General features: G+C 37.9%; 1 long non-coding RNA gene across 1 annotated transcript in view; it reads left to right on the top strand.

Annotated features, from left to right (window-relative positions):
• LOC141574612 (uncharacterized) overlaps nt 1-16669 on the top strand; it is a 1056998-nt gene that overhangs the window by 733708 nt on the left and 306621 nt on the right. Inside the window, exon 7 of the long non-coding RNA XR_012501497.1 lies at nt 15564-15609. This is a non-coding gene — a long non-coding RNA (uncharacterized LOC141574612). The remainder of the gene's footprint in view (nt 1-15563; nt 15610-16669) is intronic.

Here is a 16669-nt window from a genome sequence, read left to right as displayed (position 1 = left end):
TACTTGGCAATCTTAATCCTCTTCTCAGAAACGGCTAGTTTTGTAAGTATCCTTCAAGACCATTTTCCATGCATGTATACATACACATATTTGTGTAGAATAATATATTTCGTCTGTGCATTTTCAAAGCAAATGCTGTCATACCTTTTATACTGTTCAGAAACCTCCTTTTTTCATCCAGTGATATGAGAGACATCTCTGTTCCCATACCCAGAAGTCTACCTCCTTTGTAATTTCTGTAGAATTGATGAAGGAGAGACTGTTTAACCATTCCCATTTTGATGAAGACTTGGGTTGTTTTCAGTTTTTCTCTGCTGAAGTTATGTGTGCTATGAGCAGCCTTGCACATCCCTCTTTGTACACTTGTACAGATATTTTTCTAAAACGGATATGTTCAAGCTGAATATGTAGACTATCTAGTAAGCACATTTTTAAATTTCATAGTGTCGAGTTTCTCTTTAGAATCCATCATGACAAAGTTGTATATGTCACAGAACCTCCTTCTCTTTTTCTTCTAAACTTTTGTTAGCATAGGACACTTCAAAATTTAATTAATCAAATAAGTATGAAATATTTAATGATGTTTTAATTTTAGTTTAATTGCTCTAAGATCAAACATATTTTTGTATATCAGCCATTTATATTTCCTTTCTGTGAATTACTTCATTTCCTTTGTGCCTTTTTGTAGAGATAATCTGTCTTTATTTATTAATTTGTGAGGGTGGTGGTCGTGGTGGTCGTGGTGGTGTGTGTGTGTATGTATCTGTTTTTATGAACTTTTGTGATCAACCAAATGTTTCATTTGGAGGGAAGAATGTTACGATTATTGTTATACTTCATACTAAGCTTTAATAACAAACTTACTCTGTTTTTTTCTTTCTGAATGTGTTTTTGGGATGGAAATTAAATGCTGTGGTTAATTAGGAAAGTTGAATTCATGTAAGTGCTGTTTGATGGGCACTTACTCTATGTTAGAAATAATATAAACCAGATTAAATAGTATATCTTTCATTTGCAAATGGCAAAGGTATGGCTACAGACCACCAGTGCAGCTTTATAGGATTACACAGGGATTTGTTGTCTGAGACTGTGCTTCTGAAGATGTGGGTCAGACTGGGTCAGTTCATCAAGGAAAAAAAATACAAATTCTTACTTTTAAATTTTAATTATAACCATCAAGTATGAGTATACACAGTACTGCATTCAGCAGGGTTGAGAAAAAATGTCAACATACAGTGAAAACTCTTAACCGGTCAGTCTGGGTTGTTATGTAGACATGAGATAATTTGCTTTATTTCTTTGAATTGAAAAGGCATATCTATCTTGTATGATTCTTCCAGTGATCATTCTCTTCACTCTCTATAACCCCTGACCTTTTCACATGGGTGTTTCTGCTGAGCTCCTTAAGAGCAGAGGTTTCCTTCATTCCTCTTCCAGCCCCTCTTGGCATTTAGCACGGTGCCTGCCATGTCTCCAGGTGTGCTGTGCTCAAGGAAATGTTGACTAATTTCCTATTAATTATATTAAAGATGCTGCTGAGATTGATGATGATGATAATGATAATGATAATGATAATAATAATAATAATAATAATAATAATAATAATAATAATAATAATGACTACCATTGAGTTCATGTCATACATTAAGGATTGGCCTAATTGCTAATTCTCTGGCTTTTACAGGTGAGGGAACTGAGGCAAATAAAAGTGAAGGAAGTGGTCGAGCGTGGATTTTAACCCAGGTGCTCTGACACCGTGTGCTGGACTCTGTATGGCTGTGCTAGATACGATTCAAATTCAGCCACTGCGTGTAATTTTATAAAGCACTGCTTTGTTTGCAAGCTTGTCTCCTCCTGCTAGACCTCATGTTCTTCGAGGTCAGGTCTCCATCTTGGTTATTTTTGTTCTTTCAAGCTGTAGCACAGTGTCTGGCACAGAAGAAGCTCTCAGTAAATAGTATTAAAGTAACCAGTTAGGTGAGAGTCATGCCCTTCCACCAAAATCTTCCGGAGCAGTCTTCAAAGTTTCTCTGTCTTTTATGGCTTCCCAGATTGCATATTTCTACATGCAATGAGTACTCTATAAATGTTAATTCATGTCATGACTGAAATTAATTCTATGTTTTTTCCTCCTCATAGTCATAAAAGTGGGTCGTTGTATGAGTCAGCTACTGTTGCATAATAAACAGTCCCAAAGGTCAGAGATTTAAAACACTAGTCACTATTCTGTCTTACTTATGTGCAAGTAGGCAGAGAATTGGCTTTCTAGGCTGAGGTGGACCCCAGGGTTGGGGTTGAGTCCAAATATGTTTCTGTTTCATTTTCTTTGGGTCAGTATGCCTCATAGAGTGGGTTATTTTTATAAAGAAGGTAGCAATGCAAGAAGACAAGTCCAAATATGTAAGCACATCATAAGACTTATTGGTCAAAGAAGGTCACATCGCTGAGCCCACCATCGAGTTAGATGCGTATATTCAATCCCCGCTCTGAAGAACTGCCAACTTCCATGGAAAAGGGTGTGAATTCTGGCAATGGTAAATAATGGTGTCAGGAATTAAGTCTACCGCATTTGCAGTGACCGAGGAAGGGATGGAGAAAAACATTTAGAAACATCCACAGCAAAATTTTAATTAAGCCCTTAAAGTGATGTAGTAGAAGTTTGAGGCAAAATCCAAGCCAATTTTTATTTAATCACAGTTTTCGTCCACCCTTTCAACAAATGGTGGATAATGAGTATTACAGTCATTCTAGAGTAATCAACTGTGGTATCCCAAACAAGATTATCACGTCAGCTGGAAATTGAGGAGCAGGACAGTTGAAGGCTTAAAAACAACAACAGCAAAATCTCATTTAGTCTCTAGTGATGGCTTTGCAGTAAAGAGAGAGGGTAGGGGCAGGGAAATGAAGAAATGAGCCACGTGGACAGAATTACATCCCAACAGAAGACTGGACTTGTCATCAGTCTTGCCAGAGAGAATGTGAGTATCAGAAAATGATACATGGAGAACTGGCCCAGTAAACTCTGAAAGATGTACATAATAAAATGGGAAGGTAGTAAATCTAGGGACTTAACACAAAGATTTCCCTTTGCTTCTTACCAAGAACATTCAACTTTGCACATTTCTCTTAGAAGCTTCTTAGAAGACTGTAGGAGTGATGATGCCAGCAGTACAGTCTTTGGGCTATTGAGAAGTCAGAAATGTCTGAACGCCCTTGCAGGTGCACGGCTGGGTATGCCTCACCTCTCTTGAGACTGAGAGCGTCGGTCGGTGGTGGCGTCAACGGCTGGGTCCAAATGAGGATCAGGGAGCAAAGTGGAGATGTAAACTTGTACATAAACAGAACACTGCATATTCTGCTTAAAGCTACAAATAGTAAGGGAAAATGTCTCATGAAGTAGCAATCCTTTTACAATTGCAGAACATTTACCTACAACTTTGCAGTGTTTTTCAAGCAATTTTCTTTATTTTCCCTTACATGAAATGACATAGACTAGTAATTTCTCACCCTTTGGTTCAAATTGTGTGTCATTTTCTAGCGTTTTAGTCATTTACTGTTTTGTATCTGTATAAATGTGTGTATACATATGGATACACACAGGGCAAAAATATGAACATTGTCTTGACACAATATTCTTTGCATCAAGTTTAATGGAAGAGACAATAGGTGTGATCTTAAAAATGAACTTTGAAAGGATAAGTATAAAACCAAATACAGATATTTCACAAGAGAAAATATTCTGCAGTTCCCCACCCTTACCTCACTGGAGGTGGTCACTATAAATTAGAAATTAAATTTATAAATACGTGATGAATGTGAACAAGACCAGATTCTTCCACCACTTTTCCTACTTCTCAGGCCAAGACTACATTAGGTACAGTCTTGCATCCCTAGCAGAAAGGTGGATGCATATTTAAGTACTAGAGGCCAGAGGGTCATAAATTTAAAAATAAACAGGGGTGTTTGTTCCTGAAAAATCGGATTATGATTGTAGAAACCCATGGCATAGTGATACTGGAGGACAGAATGAATCCTCTTAAATTGACTGTTTTTCCAATGTTACGCAGACATAATTCACACCCTTCCAGTCTCTGCTTCTCTTTGCCTACATAAAGCGTGGAAATTTCAACGTGTGGGTGTGTACCTAGATAGTGTAGACTGACCCATGAGCTGGTAAGCTCAGTTGCAGATTAATACCTCCTGCCCAAATTCGTCACATGACGGAGGGGAACTTTGGTCTTGAGCTAGTGAAATGCATACTCCCTTCCATATCCTACTTTCTTGCTTTACCTACTCACTCGTTCAAATTTGTGCTTTTTTCATGAATATGTTGTAGGCCAGGTATTCTGATAAATGTTGGGGATTAGAGGATGAATGAGACAAGGGCACTACTGTTGAGAAACTCATAGTTAAAGTAGAAGGCAGCTATAAAAATGGTTATAAGACATGAGAAAATTATCAAAACAGAGCCATGGCAGACTGCTGTGAAAACAGGAAGAAAGCCATCAGTTCTGGCTGTAATAGTCTAGAAAGGCTCCACAGAGAAGATGGTACATGTGCTGGATCTTGAAGGAGGAGCAGAAATCTGCTAAAAACAGATAGAAATAGAGGTGGTGCCAAGAGAAAAGAGCCTTTGCAAATTCACTGAGGTCCTCTGCCATGTTGCCTTCTGATGGGTAACCTGTAGCCCAGACATGACTTAAAGCACCATCCTGGGTACTTTTTTATTTTTTATTTTATTTTTTAATGTAGAAACTGTCTCCTCCTCTCTGTGCCCTAAATAAGGCTATGAAGTAAGTCAAGCAGCATAGACCAGAACCTGAACTGGATTTTTTTTTTTTTTAATTGAACTCATGCAAATAACAAACATTTCTCGCTTTAAAAAATACCATTTTTTAAAATCTTGATTTGGGTCATCTTGTAATCCTGTAAAAATTTGTTATAATTGATACAGGTAATGACATTCTGAAACACATATAAGCAGGCAATATTTGTAAATTTGCCAATTTGGCTTTGAACTGAATCCCATGTTACTGTGTTGCTTTGTGGGAAAGGAGGTAGAAAAGGGGAAAATTATTTCTTGTTAAGCAAGGCATTTAATTCATTGGAAATAGTGTCAGTGGGTGCTTCCAGATCATGCATTCTCATTTATAGTGAGGGATGCTTAAAAATGTTTCCATATTCCCTATTTTTCATATTCTGTTATGTTTCCATTAAAAATAATAGACATAGAGGGTTGTAGCCATATTTTTTTGTCTACATCTTGGCCAATTCCAAAAGAGGAATTAGAGTTATCTGTGTGTATTTTTAAAGGACAGAAAGAAATGACCCTAGACTTGACTGCGCCGTTTTTGCTAGTTAAATTTGCCTTCCTGCTCAAACAATCTCCCCTTACCTAGGTTTTGAAAAACACCTCTCCCTCTCTTTTTTAACCTTATCTTCCTGCACCCCATTTATTGCATTTATTCAGTATTTTTATCTCTCCATGTCATTTTAACACACAGCATTCTGCCTACGTGAGCGGTGAGACCCCTTTTTTTAATCAAGACTCCTAGTCCTGGTCTTCGTTGGCCTACTCTGTCCCTTTGACACTTTGAGACCAAACGGGTCAGTTCAAGAGCATTGCAACTTTAACTCTTTGCCATTTCTTCCCAGTCTTAATTGGATGCCTTAATTGGCGGTCATATGTGTGATTCCACTAATTACCAGCTGTATGACCTTGATCGAGACCATCATGGCAGGAGTCCATCATGGAAGTCTACCATTTATACCTTGCCGTCTAACTGATTGCCTCCTGCCACAACCCTTACTGTCCTTACCTTCACTCCGAGAGATACTGTTTTTCTCACGTGGACTTCTAAAACTCAGCATAGTTTATTTCGGCAGGCTTCTAACTAAATTTAACCCTCCAGCCTCAAATCTCTCTCTTCCTCCTTCCTTCCATTTTTGTTATTTTATTTTTATACATGTACAGTTTTAACTGTAGTGTATTTAATAATGAAGTAATCACACGCACACAAATCCAGGTTTTTATTTGTTCTTGATTTTTTTTTTCTAAAAGGGCTTTGTTTCAAATTTGCTATTGTTCCTACTACTCATTTCTGTCTCCTAATACCTAGTTGTCATTTATCAGCTCACTTATGCTATTATTTTCTTTTATTCCTACCTATCTTCTTTCACTAATATGTTGCCTGCTTCATCTCTATAGAGATCTGTGTTTGTGACCCCTGGCATGGATGTATTTACAGCCTCAAGCAAAATAGGATTTATTTCTAGAAAATTGAGGCGAAATAGTTGAATAATTTTCCCAAGGTCATGTTGCCTAATGCCCAGTCTTTTTTTTTTTCTTCAGAACACCACATATTAACATTTCATGGTTTTACTGAATCAAGACTTTGAGCACAGCTTAGCTTACTTCATTGTTTTTCAAGAGGGTGCAGTCAGGTGTCAGCCAGTGCTGGAGTCTTAAATAAAGTCTTGACTGGGAAAGGATCCACTTGCAAATTCACATGCTTATTGGCAAGATTGATAACCTTGTGGGTCATGGGACTAAGGCTGTCTTCCTCTCTGGCTGTCATCAGAAACCACCTTGTTGTGGCTGTAGGCTTGTCATATATGACCTTTATGTTGATGTGTGTTCCCTCTGTATTTACTTTGTTGAGAATGTTTATCATAACTGGATGTTACATGTTGTCAAAACCTTTTTTTTTTTTTGCATCTATTGGGATGATCATATGGTTTTTATTCTTCAGTTTGTTAATGTGATGTATCACATTCATTGGTTTGTAAATACTGAACCATCCTTGCTTACCTAGGATAAATCCCATTTGATCATGGTGTATGATCCTTTTAATGTATTGTTAAGTTCAGTGTTGTTGAGAATTTTTATCAGTGATATTGTCATATAATTTTCTTTTTTTTCTTTGTTTTTTTTCTTGTGGTGTCTTTGTCTGGTTTGGGTATCGGGGTTATACTGACCTTGTAAAATGAGTTTGTGAGCATTCCTTCCTCTTCAATTTTTTTGGAATAGTTTGAGAAAGATAGGTGTTAACTCTTCTTCACATATTTTGTAGAATTCACCTGTGAAGCCATCTGATCCTGGACTTTTGTTTGTTGAAAATGTGATTACTGATTCAGCTTCACTACTGGTAATCAGTCTGTTCATATTTTCTATTTTTTCCTGATTCAGACTTGGGAGATTGCATGTTTCCAAGGTTTTATCCATTTCTTCCAGGTTGTCCATTTTAATGGCATATAACTATTCATAGTAATCTCTTATGATCCTTGGTATTTCTGTGATGTAGGTTGTAAATTTTCCTCTTTCACTTTGGATTTTATTTATTTTGATCCTCTCTCCTTTTTGCTAGATGAGTCTAGCCAAAGGTTTATTAATTTTGTTTATCTTTTTCAAAGAACCAGCTCTTAGTTTCATTGATCTTTCTTACTGTTTTTATTTTTAGTCTCTATTTTGTTTATTTTTGCTCTGATCTTTTTATTTATTTTCTTCTACTTTGGGTTTTGATTGTTCTTTTTTTAAAATAGTTCCTTAAGGTGTAAGATTAGGTTATTTATTTGAGATTTTTCATATTTCTTGGGGTAGGCTTGTATCACTATAATCTTCCTTTGTAGAATTGCTTTTGTTGTGTCCAATAGATTTCGGATTGCTGTGTTTCCATTTTCATTAGTCTCCGAGTATTTCTTTATTTTCTCCTGATTTCTTCAGTGACTCATTGATTATTTAATGGCATAATATTTAGTCTCCACATGTTCATGTTTTTGAAGTTTTTTTTTCCTTATAGTTGATTTCTAGTCTCATACTGTGGTTGGAAAAAATGCTTAGTATGATTTCAGTCTTCTGAAATTTATTGCAACTTCTTTTGTGGCTTAGCATGTAATCTGTCCTGGAGAATGTTTCCTGTGTTCTCAAAAAGAATGTGTATCTTGCTGCTTTTGGGTAAAATATTCTATGTATATGTTAAGTCTCTGCTCTAATGTGTCATTTAAGGCCAGTGATTCCTGATTGATTTTTCTCTGTGGATGATCTATCCATTGATGTAAGTGGGGTAATGAAGTCCCCTACTATTATTGTATCATTGCTGTTTCTCCTTTTATGTTAATACTTGCTTTATGCATTTATCTGTTCCTATGTTGGGTGCATATATATTTACAATTGTTATATCTTCCTGTTGGATTGATACATTTATCATTATGTAATATCCTTCTTTTCTCTTGTTACAGTTTTTTTTTCAAGTCTCTTTTCTCTGATACAAGTATTGCTACCCAAGATTTCTTTTTCCATTTGTGTAGACTACCTTTCCATCCCTTTATTTTTGGTCTGCATGTGTCTTTAGTCCTAAAGTGAGTCTCTTGTACACAGCATACAGATGACTCTTACTTCTTTTATTTGATGACTATGTCTTTTGATTGGATTTGATTTAGTCCATTTACATGTAAAGTAATTACTGATAGGTACTTATTGCCATTTTGCCAACTTTTTTCGGATTGTTTTTGTAGTTCATTTTTTGCTTCTTCCTCTTTTGCTCTCTTCCCTTCTGATTTGATGACTATATTTAGTGTTATGTTTGGATTTCTTTCTCTTTTTGTGTGCTTCTGTTATAGGGTTTTTGATTTGTGGTTACCGTAAGATTCATATATAACATCATGAGTGTGTGTCAAGGTACGCCCCCTGTGGACTGCATAGGCCTTTCTCTTGTGGCAGGGCCACCTACTGTGAGTGCATTGCTAGGCGAGGCTGGCCCCTGGCCCCACTGGCTGCCAGGCCTTGCCTGGTGTGGTGGCTGCTGACCTACTAGTGGGCAGAGCTGGGTCTCAGGGAAGCTGGCTGTGGGGCTTAGGAGATACTGGCTGGTGCTTTCCCTCTGGTGGGCAGGTAAGCCCCTGGCACTAACAGGCTAGCAGGAGGATTCCAGAATGGTGCTTGCCAGCTCCCCCAAATTTCTGCTGCCAGTGTTTTTACCCCAGGGGTGTCTCAGGTACCTCCTGCCTCTCTGAGACACTCTCCGAGATCAGAAAGCAGGTCTGATCCAGGCTCCTTTCAGATCACTCGGGGCACGTGAGATTTTGCGTATGCCCTTTAAGAACAGAGCCTCAGTTTCCCCCAGCCCCCTAGCTCTCCTATACACAAGCCCTGCTCATCTTCAAAGCCAGATGTTTTGGGTGCTTGTCTTTCTGATACAAGACCCCTAGATGGGGGAGCCTGATGTGGGGCTCAGGCCCCTTGCTCCTTGGGGAGAACATCTGAAGCTGTGATTATCCTCCTGTTTGTGGATCATACACCCAGGATCGTGGGTCTTGACTATGCCATGTCTCCACCTCTCCTACCAATCTCGATGTATTTCCTGCTTTGTATCTTTAGTTGTGGAAAATATTTTTTGCTGGTCTTTAGGTCATTCTCTTAGATAGTTGCTCCATAAATAGTTGTAATTCTGGCATGCCTATGGGAAGAGGTGAACTCAGGTTCTTCATAGACTACTATCTTGGCCCCTACCCCCAATGCCCATTATTTTAGTCCAGCCCAATATCTTTCTCTTATTCCAGTGCTTCTCAAACTCAAGTATGCCTCAGAATCACCTGGAGGTCCTGGTATACAGCTTTTAGGCCCCATCCCAGAGTTTCACATTTACTGGATCTGGAATGAGTTCAACGAATTTGCATTTCTAAATTTCCAGCTGATGCTGGTTCCCACTTTGAGAACCATGATGTTTGGCCATTACACTCTTCAGGCTTATCTTCCCCAAATCCTTTCCGCCTACCTTTGAAATGAGATTATCTATTCTGTCTTCCTCTCAAGGTTGCCATCAGTTTCATGTAATAGTAAACTGCTAAAATCCTACAAAATAAATATAAATCTTGTCTCCTTCACTAGAGTATAAGTTCATGAAAGCTGGAGCATGTCTTGTTCATTTTGATATTTCTTGTCCCTGTTAAATAGTACCTTATGTTTTTTTTTAATTGAATATTATAATGAGTAAAAGGTAAAATCCAAGGCTTGGTTGAAATTAAGTAAAAAAAGAGCATAGATGGAAGCAGAGAACGGACCCCCCTACCAATCAATAACCATTTAAATTCAAGAAGTTAATTCCTATGGAATGAGTCTGCTTCTCTGATTCCTTTGGTAGCTTAGTTATGCTTGTGTTGAGAATGCAAAAGGAAGCAGTGTATCGTTCACCGATGGCGCTTATCGTAATCGTTTCTCCTCTGGGTGGGGAGAGTTTCTGCATAAACATTCAAAGGATTGTAATCACTATCTAGAGAGCGAATCCTCTGCCCTGACAGTTGGAAAATGACTCTGTACGCTGACAGCCCCACAGGATAGCAAACGCAATAGCTCTGTTACTACTGTGTAATGTTGCTAAGCTTAATTGACTGCACCCATCAATAGTGGGAGGAAGTGAGAGGGTGCGATCCACACTACGCTTGGATTATTATGTGGGGCCACCTTGCAGGCATCCCAGGGAATCTCTACAGCATAAACCATTGGTCGTTTAGGTTTTAGGTTTTTCTTGTCCATACCAATCCCAACTCGGTTTCATTCACTTGTTTTCCACCTTTCCTTAAGCCTGTGTTCTTAGTCTCTCACAGGTATTTCCCTTTTTCTTAAAAAAAAAAAAATGTTGTCTATATGGGCTGTTACACCTGTCATAATTACCTTCCTACTCCTGTCTTATTTCTGTCCCCATGACCCCAGAACAGCTTTGTTAAGGACACCAATGATTTCCATGTTGGAAATCCAAAAAACACTTCTCAGTCCTCATTTACTTAACATCCCACCTCATTCCACATAGTCATCCATGCCTCCTTTTGAAGACACTCTTCTCCTAGCTTCCATATGACTACAGTTTCCCAGCTTTGTTCCTGCCCTTCTGACCACTGTGCCTCAGCTCCTTCACAAGGTACTCTCTCTGGCACATTCCTGAATGTCAAAGTTCTTCTCTCTCCAAACTTTGCCTAAGTGATCTTCCATACCCATGACTTAATGTCATCCAAATGCTAATATTTACCATTTCTTATCAGTCATCCATGCCTCTTCTCTGAGAGGTTTATAAATCCATTGCCTTCTGAGCAGCAACAAAGGAATTTCTCTCAAGTTTCTCAAACTTAAATTGTCCAAAATTTTACTCTTGAATTTTCACCTCCCCACTTCAGTTCAGTTGACATTGTCTTTCTCCCCTGGCATATTCCCAGCATCTCTCCAGCCCATCCATGCATTCCCAGCAGCACCATTTACTCCCTTATCTGATAGGGCATCATTTTTGTCTCTGGACCTTTACCTTAGTTACCAGCCTGAGAAGCTGTTCTCCCCACTCTTCATCTGAATGATTCCCGTTCATCAGCAACTCTTCCTTTCAGGATCCTTCGTTTGGAGACCTTCTCAGACCCCTCAGTCCCACTGGTACACTCTCAGAGCCTTTCTCCAATTCTTTATAGCCCTTAACATAATCCATATTTCTACTTCTATATACATGTTATTATATGTTGTCGCCTTGATTTCATTTGCTTCTCCTTCTTTCTGTCTTTTAAATTTAGCTTTGTAAACGTAGACAATTTGGAAGACAGAAATCTCCTGGATTACCAGTACCCAGGTCTAACTCTCTATATTGATTCCATTACACATTCTTTTATTCATTTAATTAATTAATTATTAGGATTCTACTGTGTACTATGTACTTTTAGAGCCTAAATCTTGGATCCTCCTCTTACTTGCTGCTTTATCTTGAAAAATTAATTATTCATTCCTCAGTTTCCTTATCTCTCAAGATGAGTAAAAATCGTAACTAACTTAATAGGAGTATTATGAGAAGTAAATAAATTATTACATGCAAAAATGACTAGCACATAACGAACTCCATGTAAGTATTAACTAGTCTTATTTTTAATATCACCATTAATTAAGCATTGCTTTCTCAGGTATTAAGTAAATACAATGTTCAATAAAATGAAGTTAATACTTCCACAGAGCTTACGTTCTACTGTAGGCCCTTTGACCAAATCTGGCCCACTGATCATTTTCGTAAATAAAGTTTTATTGGAATACAGATAGCTCTTTTCTTTGTATTTTGTCTAAAGCTGCTTCATTCTCCAACAGTGACTTTGAATAGTTGCTGCAGAGATTGCATGCCTCACAAAGCAGAAAATAGTTACCATTTTTTTTCTCTTTACAGAAAAAGTTTGCTGATCTCTGCGCTAATGCAGATAAACACACTTTCTTTAGGAAGATAGCCTAGGTAGTAAAAAATCCACTGGAGTCAGGGAGATCTGGATTAATATTCTAAATTTTGCATTCTACCACTGTCTTCTCGCATGGTTTTAGCAAGCCACTTGTCCCCTTAAGCATCAGTCTCCTTCATTCCAAGGGCTCAGAGTCCACTCTGATGTATTCTTGCAGGGTTAAGTTAAAAAAATGGATATACAATGCCTGGAAATCTGGTACTCACTAAAAAATATCCTCTTTTCTTTTGGAGAATAAATGATTTATTTTGTCTTGATATTATAATTATTAGCATTTATTACAGCTTTACAACTACATGAGACCACTTTATATCAGAAGTTTAAAAAATCATGGTCTATAATAAAATAGGTTTCAGTAGGAGAAAAATAGATTTTAATTGCAGTATATGAAAGGGAAAGATATGTTAAATTCCACTTTCCATTTTAGTGCTATTTCTATGTTACCATCTTAGTCTTGGTTTAAATTTGTTGTAGTTCAGTTATGGATTTTAATCCTTTATATGCTAATGATTATTCAGTTCTAATTAGGTTTCCAAGGTGCTTCTACTGCAAAAACCAACTGAAAATTACTATGTAAACTAAATTACTTAGAAAGGAGAACGTTCTGGCTCTGTAAGAGGGAATTCATTTGTCTGTTTTGTTGTTTAAGCTTTCCTCCTTAATAATCGCTTAAAACAATAAATCTACGAAGATTTGTTTTTTTTTCCCCACAGTCGTTAACCAGTCAGTATTGTTGCTTACAAAATTCCAATTTAAAAAATGACCTTTTAAAGATGCCATATAAAATTAAGTTTTAATGAGCGATTTATAAATGGTGGTACTTTTCACAGGAGGAATCACGATGCTTGCCTGGAGCCCTGGCTACATGTCATCCACTTCAGCCCTCTATTCTTTCCTTTCATTATTTTCAAGGGAAGATGACGGGACAGCACACTTGGACGAACCAAACCCAGTTTCAGTATTGCGCCTACCAGAGGCCATCTCCATCGCTGGGTAATTAGGCAGATGGACCCCCCTTGCTTTAGTAATGATCCTTTGGTAGGATGCTGCTCCGTCCTTCCACAATGACAGTTCAAGGTATTGAAGCATTCCTTTGCTTATGTGGTCTGATGAAAAAATAAATCTTCATGACTGGGCTCCAAAAATAGTGTTTTCACTAGGTGGGAAATTGACCATTCTGTAGCCACGACAGAAAAGTCTTCACAGCTTTCAGGTGGAAAAACACACTTGACAACCAATCAGATTGACTCTGGGAAGAGAACAGCATTAGGACTTAGGGGTAATGGAATCACATTATGAGCTGATACCTGCAAATAGCTTGATGGCTTCCTTGCTAAGATAAGAACGGTCACCAGTGGTTCTTAGGCCAGTATAAGCGGTCTGTATATTAAACCCTTTGGGCCACTCAAGTTCATGGTCCCATTTACTAAATGAGAACAATTTATCATAAATGTGCAATAATCATGGCAAACATAATTATTAATTCATTGTTTCTAGTTTAAATTTCAAAAAGTTGTGAAGCTTTCTGCTTTTTTTATGATGCCACTCTCTCTACCCCCTTTTGCCCTGAGGATCCTATTAGCGGAGAGCTGAGCAATTCGGTTTCATCGGAAATAAATTATGCCTCCGTTCTTAAAATACAAGTACTGAAGGAGTGTAAAGATTAGAAATTCGTTTGAAGCCCCCATCACTTGAAGTTTTTTTTTTTTTTTCCCCTTGATGTATATAGAGCTTCTGGTGTTAATGTAAAACAACACATCTTTCTAAAAATTCAGAGCCCCGTCACCTTAGAAGAACCGTGAGCAGCATTGTGAAGGAAAGTACAAAATGACACACATTACCAAGGAGGGCGGGGACGGTCGGGTCCTCAGAAGCCGATTCCAGGACAGGCTGCTCGTGTGTTACCGAGTGGGGAGGTGACAACGCGCATCGCCCTGTGTTTCAAAATGATTACAACACTGCGATTCCCAAGAAACAGGAGGTGAATTCTCACTTTGCTCACCAAGGGTCCAGGGATGGAATGACACCTTTGATTATGAAGGACTGTTGGTACCACTCTGGTAACAAGCTGCTATAAATGAAGCCCTAATTGCCTCAGAATCAAGCATTTTATGTAAATACATTTTCATCTTAAGTACAGTTTTTGGTGCAGCTTTCATTATGTTGCCCTGTCAGCTTATGATAGAAGGAAGCGGCTGTGCCAGCTTCTTATTTTACTGCTATTTTATTGTCAGTTTTGCCCAATGGCTAAGGAGTTAGAGTGTCTTTTCCCCGCTATGACTTGTAATTTTAATAGCAGTGGGGCCCCATGGCGGAGCTCAACTTTGACTTAGATGAAATTGCAATTAGAAAAATGAGGTGACTCTCCAGGTTTTAACGAACCTTGATCTTTACTTATTTCTCATAATTATTATCAACTTCACTAGATATCAAGCGATTTTTGTCTGTATAATTATTTTTGAAAGCATTTCAAATGAATAGAATCCATTGATTAGGTATACATGGTTAAATTCTTCAAATTAACACTGTATGATCTGAATATCTACTCAGCTATTTCTCCTTGGCACCCCCCCTCCTCTTCTGTGTCTTCGAAAGAGAAAAATACAGGCTCCTTTTGTGAAATCCCCAGTATTCCATTTTTCTTAGTACGCATTGAATTTGGCTTCCTGAATGGTTCTTCTACATTAATGTAGACACATTTAGAGATGCAACAATTAAAGAGATAAGCAATAATTAGCGAAATATGAGTAATGGAAGAGAGCCATTGACCTAAGTAAATAACAGAGAAGGGAGAATTTGTTGATGTATTCTCTTTCCAATGTAAAGATTAAAAAAAATTCCAAACTGAAATATAGATCAAAAAGTTGCATTTGACTCAAAATCTAAAGATAGCTGAATCCTGAAGAAAACGGGAGCAGTCTGGTTTCTGGAACGGATGTGTGCTGACCTTCTTTGGTCTATAACAGGTAAAGTGGATGGTAGTGACAGCAAACATGAAATCAGTTTTCTGAGGAAACTTCTGGAAGTGATGGATATACTTATGGCATAGATTGGGGTGATGGTTTCATGGGTGCAACCTTATTTCCAAACTCATCAAGTTGTATACCCCCATTAAGTATGTACAGCTTTTTGTATGTCAATCATACATCAATGAGTGGTTTTCAAGGAACTAATTTCAGCAACTTGTCAAAGATTGAAAAAAAAAAAAAGAGCTGCCATTCAGCAGTTAATTTTTGCAGAATTATATTCTGGATTAAATCATATAACTGGTAGCTATACTAACAATGAGTGCTTCTTGCTTTTTCTTTCTTTAGAAACGAGGAGTGAATGAAGGCAGGAATTACTGGAAGGGAGGTCAGGGTAAGTCATGTCATATTTATTTCTTACTTTTGAAGTGTGCAGAATACATTGTGGTAAACTCATTCAGGAACTCTCCGGGGCTCATGTCTCTGATAAAATTAGACAAATTGAGTCTTTCAGGGGAAAATAAAACGCTTGCTATAGCCGTGCTATGCAGAAATACGCCACTTGTCCCTGACATGTTGAGACCCTAGTTTTTCCGCTGCCAGCCACCCTGCTGTTCCATATTGTTAAGTGGATCAAGGCCGAAGTGGCAAGAGAAACTGTGGATGCATTCCTAGTGTAGAATCGTGAGTCTCATCTTTCTGTGTAGTTTTGTTTTATTTCCCTTTAACGTGGTGTGGCAAAGGTAGTGGTTAAAACCTCGGTGCGTATGTAGCAGGGCATCTGAAGGTGACTCATATTCAAGTTCAGATGCAAAAGGTCAGAGACCAGAATTGACTATGATGTAATTGTGTTTTTGTATTTTAGCATCATTTAGTTTTTTGTTTTTTGGGGTTTTTTTTGTTTTTGCTTTTCTTTGAAATTGACATGCATTTGACTTTATGAAAGGATAAAATGCTTGTGATATTGTAATCAGTTGTGTAAAATCAAAAGCCATAGTGTACTTACAGACAACGTATGTGGTATATTTCACTTTAGAGTGCGTAACAGATAGACATTCAGAATCCCCTCCAAACAGAGCGAATATAGGCCAAAGATGTTTCAGAAATTTCAAGTTGCTCTAAATGTAAACGAATAAGAAAGTCAGAACAACCAACGTTTCCGTGTGTAATAAATAATGAAACCGAGATCTCTTTTAAAACGAATGAGAGGAGGAATAAACGAAGGAAGAGGAGGGGAGGGGAGGAGAAGGGAAGAAAAAGTATGGTTGTTTGTGTATCAGACGTCTTAATTCTAGTCAACTCATAAATAGTACGCATTTGTTTTTCATTGTCAGTGTCTTATTGAATTGTGCTGGTTCAGCACTCAGTAAGAACCCTGGAGATTTGGGGGTCAAGGGAGTTGCACAGGGAAAAGGGTGGGATTCTGAGCTTTCCCTTCATCTTGAAACAAGTCA

The sequence above is a fragment of the Camelus bactrianus genome, chromosome 22 (genome assembly GCF_048773025.1).
Source record: "Camelus bactrianus isolate YW-2024 breed Bactrian camel chromosome 22, ASM4877302v1, whole genome shotgun sequence".
Classification (NCBI taxonomy): Eukaryota; Metazoa; Chordata; class Mammalia; order Artiodactyla; family Camelidae; genus Camelus; species Camelus bactrianus.
This window is presented reverse-complemented; position numbering and strand designations above follow the sequence as displayed.